The sequence below is a fragment of the Toxotes jaculatrix genome, chromosome 6 (genome assembly GCF_017976425.1).
Source record: "Toxotes jaculatrix isolate fToxJac2 chromosome 6, fToxJac2.pri, whole genome shotgun sequence".
Lineage (NCBI taxonomy): Eukaryota > Metazoa > Chordata > Actinopteri > Toxotidae > Toxotes > Toxotes jaculatrix.
The window spans coordinates 8873078-8882416 of NC_054399.1; positions in this window are offsets into that span (position 1 = coordinate 8873078).

Genomic DNA, 9339 nt, shown 5'->3' on the forward strand with positions numbered 1-9339 from the left:
TTTGTCCGAAAAAAACGCCTTACTATACTATGACGTTTTTTATGACATTTTGAGGAAAAAAAATTTTTTGACTTTTTTTGTCCGATTTTGACGCCTTACTATACTATGACGTTTTTCATGACATTTTGAGGTAAAAATTTTTTTTGACTTTTTTTGTCCGATTTTGACGCCTTACTATACTATGACGTTTTTTATGACATTTTGAGGTCGAAAAAATTTTTGACTTTTTTTGCCCGAAAAAAACGCCTTACTATACTATGACGTTTTTTATGACTTTTGGAGGTCGAAAATTTTTTTGACTTTTTTTGTCCGATTTTGACGCCTTACTATACTATGATGTTTTTTATGACATTTTGAGGTAAAAAAATTTTTTGACTTTTTTTGTCCGATTTTGACGCCTTACTATACTATGACGTTTTTCATGACATTTTGAGGTAAAAAAAATTTTTGACTTTTTTTGTCCGATTTTGACGCCTTACTATACTATGACGTTTTTTGTGACATTTTGAGGTCGAAAAAAATGTTGACTTTTTTTGCCCGAAAAAAACACCATACTATACTATGACGTTTTTTATGACATTTTGAGGTCGAAAAAAATTTTGACTTTTTTTGTCCGATTTTGACGCCTTATGATACTATGACGTTTTTTATGACATTTTGAGGTAAAAAAATTTTTTGACTTTTTTTGTCCGATTTTGACGCCTTACTATACTATGACGTTTTTTGTGACATTTTGAGGTCGAAAAAAATGTTGACTTTTTTTGCCCGAAAAAAACACCATACTATACTATGACGTTTTTTATGACATTTTGAGGTCGAAAAAAATTTTGACTTTTTTTGTCCGATTTTGACGCCTTACTATACTATGACGTTTTTTATGACTTTTGGAGGTCGAAAATTTTTTTGACTTTTTTTGTCCGATTTTGACGCCTTACTATACTATGATGTTTTTTATGACATTTTGAGGTAAAAAATTTTTTTGACTTTTTTTGTCCGATTTTGACGCCTTACTATACTATGACGTTTTTTATGACATTTTGAGGTAAAAAAAATTTTGACTTTTTTTGTCCGATTTTGACGCCTTACTATACTATGACGTTTTTTATGACATTTTGAGGTCGAAAAAAATTTTGACTTTTTTTGCCCGAAAAAAACGCCTTACTATACTATGACGTTTTTTATGACATTTTGAGGTCGAAAAAATTTTTTGACTTTTTTTGTCCGATTTTGACGCCTTACTATACTATGACGTTTTTTATGACTTTTGGAGGTCCAAAAAATTTTTGACTTTTTTCGTCCGATTTTGACGCCTTACTATACTATGACGTTTTTTATGACATTTTGAGGTCGAAAAAATTTTTGACTTTTTTTGCCAGAAAAAAACGCCTTACTATACTATGACGTTTTTTATGACATTTTGAGGTCGAAAAAATTTTTTGACTTTTTTTGTCCGATTTTGACGCCTTACTATACTATGACGTTTTTTATGACTTTTGGAGGTCGAAAAAATTTTTGACTTTTTTTGTCCGATTTTGACGCCTTACTATACTATGACGTTTTTTATGACATTTTGAGGTCGAAAAAAATTTTGACTTTTTTCGTCCGATTTTGACGCCTTACTATACTATGACGTTTTTTATGACATTTTGAGGTCGAAAAAATTTTTGACTTTTTTTGCCCGAAAAAAACGCCTTACTATACTATGACGTTTTTTATGACATTTTGAGGTAAAAAAATTTTTTGACTTTTTTTGTCCGAAAAAAACGCCTTACTATACTATGATGTTTTTTATGACATTTTGAGGTAAAAAAATTTTTTGACTTTTTTTGTCCGATTTTGACGCCTTACTATACTATGACGTTTTTCATGACATTTTGAGGTAAAAAAATTTTTTGACTTTTTTTGTCCGATTTTGACGCCTTACTATACTATGACGTTTTTTGTGACATTTTGAGGTCGAAAAAAATGTTGACTTTTTTTGCCCGAAAAAAACACCATACTATACTATGACGTTTTTTATGACATTTTGAGGTCGAAAAAAATTTTGACTTTTTTTGTCCGATTTTGACGCCTTATGATACTATGACGTTTTTTATGACATTTTGAGGTAAAAAAATTTTTTGACTTTTTTTGTCCGATTTTGACGCCTTACTATACTATGACGTTTTTTGTGACATTTTGAGGTCGAAAAAAATGTTGACTTTTTTTGCCCGAAAAAAACACCATACTATACTATGACGTTTTTTATGACATTTTGAGGTCGAAAAAAATTTTGACTTTTTTTGTCCGATTTTGACGCCTTACTATACTATGACGTTTTTTATGACTTTTGGAGGTCGAAAAAATTTTTTGACTTTTTTTGTCCGATTTTGACGCCTTACTATACTATGACGTTTTTTATGACTTTTTGAGGTCCAAAAAATTTTTGACTTTTTTTGTCCGATTTTGACGCCTTACTATACTATGACGTTTTTTATGACATTTTGAGGTAAAAAAATTTTTTGACTTTTTTTGTCCGATTTTGTCGCCTTACTATACTATGACGTTTTTTATGACATTTTGAGGTCGAAAAAAATTTTGACTTTTTTCGTCCGATTTTGACGCCTTACTATACTATGACGTTTTTTATGACATTTTGAGGTCGAAAAAAATTTTGACTTTTTTTGCCCGAAAAAAACGCCTTACTATACTATGACGTTTTTTATGACATTTTGAGGTCGAAAAAAATTTTGACTTTTTTTGTCCGATTTTGACGCCTTACTATACTATGACGTTTTTTATGACATTTTGAGGTCGAAAAATTTTTTGACTTTTTTTGTCCGATTTTGACGCCTTACTATACTATGACGTTTTTTATGACATTTTGAGGTAAAAAAATTTTTTGACTTTTTTTGTCCGATTTTGATACCTTACTATACTATGACGTTTTTTATGACATTTTGAGGTTGAAAAAAATTTTGACTTTTTTTGCCTGAAAAAAACGCCTTACTATACTATGACGTTTTTTATGACATTCTGAGGTAAAAAATTTTTTTGACTTTTTTTGTCTGAAAAAAACGCCTTACTATACTATGACCTTTTTTATGACTTTTGGAGGTCGAAAATTTTTTTGACTTTTTTTGTCCGATTTTGACGCCTTACTATACTATGACGTTTTTTATGACATTTTGAGGTAAAAAATTTTTTTGACTTTTTTTGTCCGATTTTGACGCCTTACTATACTATGACGTTTTTTATGACATTTTGAGGTCGAAAAAAATTTTGACTTTTTTTGCCCGAAAAAAACGCCTTACTATACTATGACGTTTTTTATGACATTTTGAGGTCGAAAAAAATTTTGACTTTTTTTGTCCGATTTTGACGCCTTACTATACTATGACGTTTTTTATGACTTTTGGATGTCGAAAAAATTTTTGGACTTTTTTTGTCCGATTTTGACGCCTTACTATACTATGACGTTTTTTATGACATTTTGAGGTAAAAAATTTTTTTGACTTTTTTTGTCCGATTTTGACGCCTTACTATACTATGACGTTTTTTATGACTTTTGGAGGTCGAAAAAATTTTTGACTTTTTTTGTCCGATTTTGACGCCTTACTATACTATGACGTTTTTTATGACATTTTGAGGTCGAAAAAAATTTTGACTTTTTTCGTCCGATTTTGACGCCTTACTATACTATGACGTTTTTTATGACATTTTGAGGTCGAAAAAATTTTTGACTTTTTTTGCCCGAAAAAAACGCCTTACTATACTATGACGTTTTTTATGACATTTTGAGGTCGAAAAAAATTTTGACTTTTTTTGTCCGATTTTGACGCCTTACTATACTATGACGTTTTTTATGACATTTTGAGGTCGAAAAAAATTTTGACTTTTTTCGTCCGATTTTGACGCCTTACTATACTATGACGTTTTTTATGACATTTTGAGGTCGAAAAAATTTTTGACTTTTTTTGCCCGAAAAAAACGCCTTACTATACTATGACGTTTTTTATGACATTTTGAGGTAAAAAATTTTTTTGACTTTTTTTGTCCGAAAAAAACGCCTTACTATACTATGACGTTTTTTATGACATTTTGAGGTCGAAAAAATTTTTGACTTTTTTTGCCCGAAATGACGTTTTTTATGACATTTTGAGGTCGAAAAAAATTTTGCCTTTTTTCGTCCGATTTTGACGCCTTACTATACTATGATGTTTTTTATGACATTTTGAGGTCGAAAAAATTTTTGACTTTTTTTGCCCGAAAAAAACGCCTTACTATACTATGACGTTTTTTATGACTTTTGGAGGTCGAAAAAAATTTTTGACTTTTTTTGTCCGATTTTGACGCCTTACTATACTATGACGTTTTTTGTGACATTTTGAGGTCGAAAAAAATTTTGACTTTTTTTGTCCGATTTTGACGCCTTACTATACTATGACGTTTTTTATGACTTTTGGAGGTCGAAAAATTTTTTTGACTTTTTTTGTCCGATTTTGACGCCTTACTATACTATGACGTTTTTTATGACTTTTTGAGGTCCAAAAAATTTTTGACTTTTTTTGTCCGATTTTGACGCCTTACTATACTATGATGTTTTTTATGACATTTTGAGGTAAAAAAAATTTTTGACTTTTTTTGTCCGATTTTGTCGCCTTACTATACTATGACGTTTTTTATGACATTTTGAGGTCGAAAAAAATTTTGACTTTTTTTGCCCGAAAAAAACGCCTTACTATACTATGACGTTTTTTATGACATTTTGAGGTCGAAAAAAATTTTGACTTTTTTTGTCCGATTTTGACGCCTTACTATACTATGACTTTTTTTATGACATTTTGAGGTCGAAAAAAATTTTGACTTTTTTCGTCCGATTTTGACGCCTTACTATACTATGATGTTTTTTATGACATTTTGAGGTCGAAAAAATTTTTGACTTTTTTTGCCCGAAAAAAACGCCTTACTATACTATGACGTTTTTTATGACTTTTGGAGGTCGAAAAAATTTTTTGACTTTTTTTGTCCGATTTTGACGCCTTACTATACTATGACGTTTTTTGACATTTTGAGGTCGAAAAAAATTTTGACTTTTTTTGTCCGATTTTGACGCCTTACTATACTATGACGTTTTTTATGACTTTTGGAGGTCGAAAAAACTTTTTGACTTTTTTTGTCCGATTTTGACGCCTTACTATACTATGACGTTTTTTATGACTTTTTGAGGTCCAAAAAATTTTTGACTTTTTTTGTCCGATTTTGACGCCTTACTATACTATGATGTTTTTTATGACATTTTGAGGTAAAAAAAATTTTTGACTTTTTTTGTCCGATTTTGTCGCCTTACTATACTATGACGTTTTTTATGACATTTTGAGGTCGAAAAAAATTTTGACTTTTTTTGCCCGAAAAAAACGCCTTACTATACTATGACGTTTTTTATGACTTTTGGAGGTCGAAAAAATTTTTGACTTTTTTTGTCCGATTTTGACGCCTTACTATACTATGACGTTTTTTATGACATTTTGAGGTCGAAAAAATTTTTGACTTTTTTTGCCCGAAATGACGTTTTTTATGACATTTTGAGGTCGAAAAAAATTTTGACTTTTTTCGTCCGATTTTGACGCCTTACTATACTATGATGTTTTTTATGACATTTTGAGGTCGAAAAAATTTTTGACTTTTTTTGCCCGAAAAAAACGCCTTACTATACTATGACGTTTTTTATGACTTTTGGAGGTCGAAAAAAATTTTTGACTTTTTTTGTCCGATTTTGACGCCTTACTATACTATGACGTTTTTTATGACTTTTGGAGGTCGAAAAATTTTTTTGACTTTTTTTGTCCGATTTTGTCGCCTTACTATACTATGACGTTTTTTATGACATTTTGAGGTCGAAAAAATTTTTGACTTTTTTCGTCCGATTTTGACGCCTTGCTATACTATGACGTTTTTTATGACATTTTGAGGTCGAAAAAATGTTTGACTTTTTTTGCCCGAAAAAAACGCCTTACTATACTATGACGTTTTTTATGACATTTTGAGGTAAAAAATTTTTTTGACTTTTTTTGTCCGAAAAAAACGCCTTACTATACTATGACGTTTTTTATGACATTTTGAGGAAAAAAAATTTTTTGACTTTTTTTGTCCGATTTTGACGCCTTACTATACTATGACGTTTTTCATGACATTTTGAGGTAAAAATTTTTTTTGACTTTTTTTGTCCGATTTTGACGCCTTACTATACTATGACGTTTTTTATGACATTTTGAGGTCGAAAAAAATTTTGACTTTTTTTGCCCGAAAAAAACGCCTTACTATACTATGACGTTTTTTATGACTTTTGGAGGTCGAAAATTTTTTTGACTTTTTTTGTCCGATTTTGACGCCTTACTATACTATGATGTTTTTTATGACATTTTGAGGTAAAAAAATTTTTTGACTTTTTTTGTCCGATTTTGACGCCTTACTATACTATGACGTTTTTCATGACATTTTGAGGTAAAAAATTTTTTTGACTTTTTTTGTCCGATTTTGACGCCTTACTATACTATGACGTTTTTTGTGACATTTTGAGGTCGAAAAAAATGTTGACTTTTTTTGCCCGAAAAAAACACCATACTATACTATGACGTTTTTTATGACATTTTGAGGTCGAAAAAAATTTTGACTTTTTTTGTCCGATTTTGACGCCTTATGATACTATGACGTTTTTTATGACATTTTGAGGTAAAAAAATTTTTTGACTTTTTTTGTCCGATTTTGACGCCTTACTATACTATGACGTTTTTTGTGACATTTTGAGGTCGAAAAAAATGTTGACTTTTTTTGCCCGAAAAAAACACCATACTATACTATGACGTTTTTTATGACATTTTGAGGTCGAAAAAAATTTTGACTTTTTTTGTCCGATTTTGACGCCTTACTATACTATGACGTTTTTTATGACTTTTGGAGGTCGAAAATTTTTTTGACTTTTTTTGTCCGATTTTGACGCCTTACTATACTATGATGTTTTTTATGACATTTTGAGGTAAAAAATTTTTTTGACTTTTTTTGTCCGATTTTGACGCCTTACTATACTATGACGTTTTTTATGACATTTTGAGGTAAAAAAAATTTTGACTTTTTTTGTCCGATTTTGACGCCTTACTATACTATGACGTTTTTTATGACATTTTGAGGTCGAAAAAAATTTTGACTTTTTTTGCCCGAAAAAAACGCCTTACTATACTATGACGTTTTTTATGACATTTTGAGGTCGAAAAAATTTTTTGACTTTTTTTGTCCGATTTTGACGCCTTACTATACTATGACGTTTTTTATGACATTTTGAGGTCGAAAAAAATTTTGACTTTTTTCGTCCGATTTTGACGCCTTACTATACTATGACGTTTTTTATGACATTTTGAGGTCGAAAAAATTTTTGACTTTTTTTGCCCGAAAAAAACGCCTTACTATACTATGACGTTTTTTATGACATTTTGAGGTAAAAAAATTTTTTGACTTTTTTTGTCCGAAAAAAACGCCTTACTATACTATGATGTTTTTTATGACATTTTGAGGTAAAAAAATTTTTTGACTTTTTTTGTCCGATTTTGACGCCTTACTATACTATGACGTTTTTCATGACATTTTGAGGTAAAAAAATTTTTTGACTTTTTTTGTCCGATTTTGACGCCTTACTATACTATGACGTTTTTTGTGACATTTTGAGGTCGAAAAAAATGTTGACTTTTTTTGCCCGAAAAAAACACCATACTATACTATGACGTTTTTTATGACATTTTGAGGTCGAAAAAAATTTTGACTTTTTTTGTCCGATTTTGACGCCTTATGATACTATGACGTTTTTTATGACATTTTGAGGTAAAAAAATTTTTTGACTTTTTTTGTCCGATTTTGACGCCTTACTATACTATGACGTTTTTTGTGACATTTTGAGGTCGAAAAAAATGTTGACTTTTTTTGCCCGAAAAAAACACCATACTATACTATGACGTTTTTTATGACATTTTGAGGTCGAAAAAAATTTTGACTTTTTTTGTCCGATTTTGACGCCTTACTATACTATGACGTTTTTTATGACTTTTGGAGGTCGAAAAAATTTTTTGACTTTTTTTGTCCGATTTTGACGCCTTACTATACTATGACGTTTTTTATGACTTTTTGAGGTCCAAAAAATTTTTGACTTTTTTTGTCCGATTTTGACGCCTTACTATACTATGACGTTTTTTATGACATTTTGAGGTAAAAAAATTTTTTGACTTTTTTTGTCCGATTTTGTCGCCTTACTATACTATGACGTTTTTTATGACATTTTGAGGTCGAAAAAAATTTTGACTTTTTTCGTCCGATTTTGACGCCTTACTATACTATGACGTTTTTTATGACATTTTGAGGTCGAAAAAATTTTTGACTTTTTTTGCCCGAAAAAAACGCCTTACTATACTATGACGTTTTTTATGACATTTTGAGGTCGAAAAAAATTTTGACTTTTTTTGTCCGATTTTGACGCCTTACTATACTATGACGTTTTTTATGACATTTTGAGGTCGAAAAATTTTTTGACTTTTTTTGTCCGATTTTGACGCCTTACTATACTATGACGTTTTTTATGACATTTTGAGGTAAAAAAATTTTTTGACTTTTTTTGTCCGATTTTGATACCTTACTATACTATGACGTTTTTTATGACATTTTGAGGTTGAAAAAAATTTTGACTTTTTTTGCCTGAAAAAAACGCCTTACTATACTATGACGTTTTTTATGACATTCTGAGGTAAAAAATTTTTTTGACTTTTTTTGTCTGAAAAAAACGCCTTACTATACTATGACCTTTTTTATGACTTTTGGAGGTCGAAAATTTTTTTGACTTTTTTTGTCCGATTTTGACGCCTTACTATACTATGACGTTTTTTATGACATTTTGAGGTAAAAAATTTTTTTGACTTTTTTTGTCCGATTTTGACGCCTTACTATACTATGACGTTTTTTATGACATTTTGAGGTCGAAAAAAATTTTGACTTTTTTTGCCCGAAAAAAACGCCTTACTATACTATGACGTTTTTTATGACATTTTGAGGTCGAAAAAAATGTTGACTTTTTTTGTCCGATTTTGACGCCTTACTATACTATGACGTTTTTTATGACTTTTGGATGTCGAAAAAATTTTTGGACTTTTTTTGTCCGATTTTGACGCCTTACTATACTATGACGTTTTTTATGACATTTTGAGGTAAAAAATTTTTTTGACTTTTTTTGTCCGATTTTGACGCCTTACTATACTATGACGTTTTTTATGACTTTTGGAGGTCGAAAAAATTTTTGACTTTTTTTGTCCGATTTTGACGCCT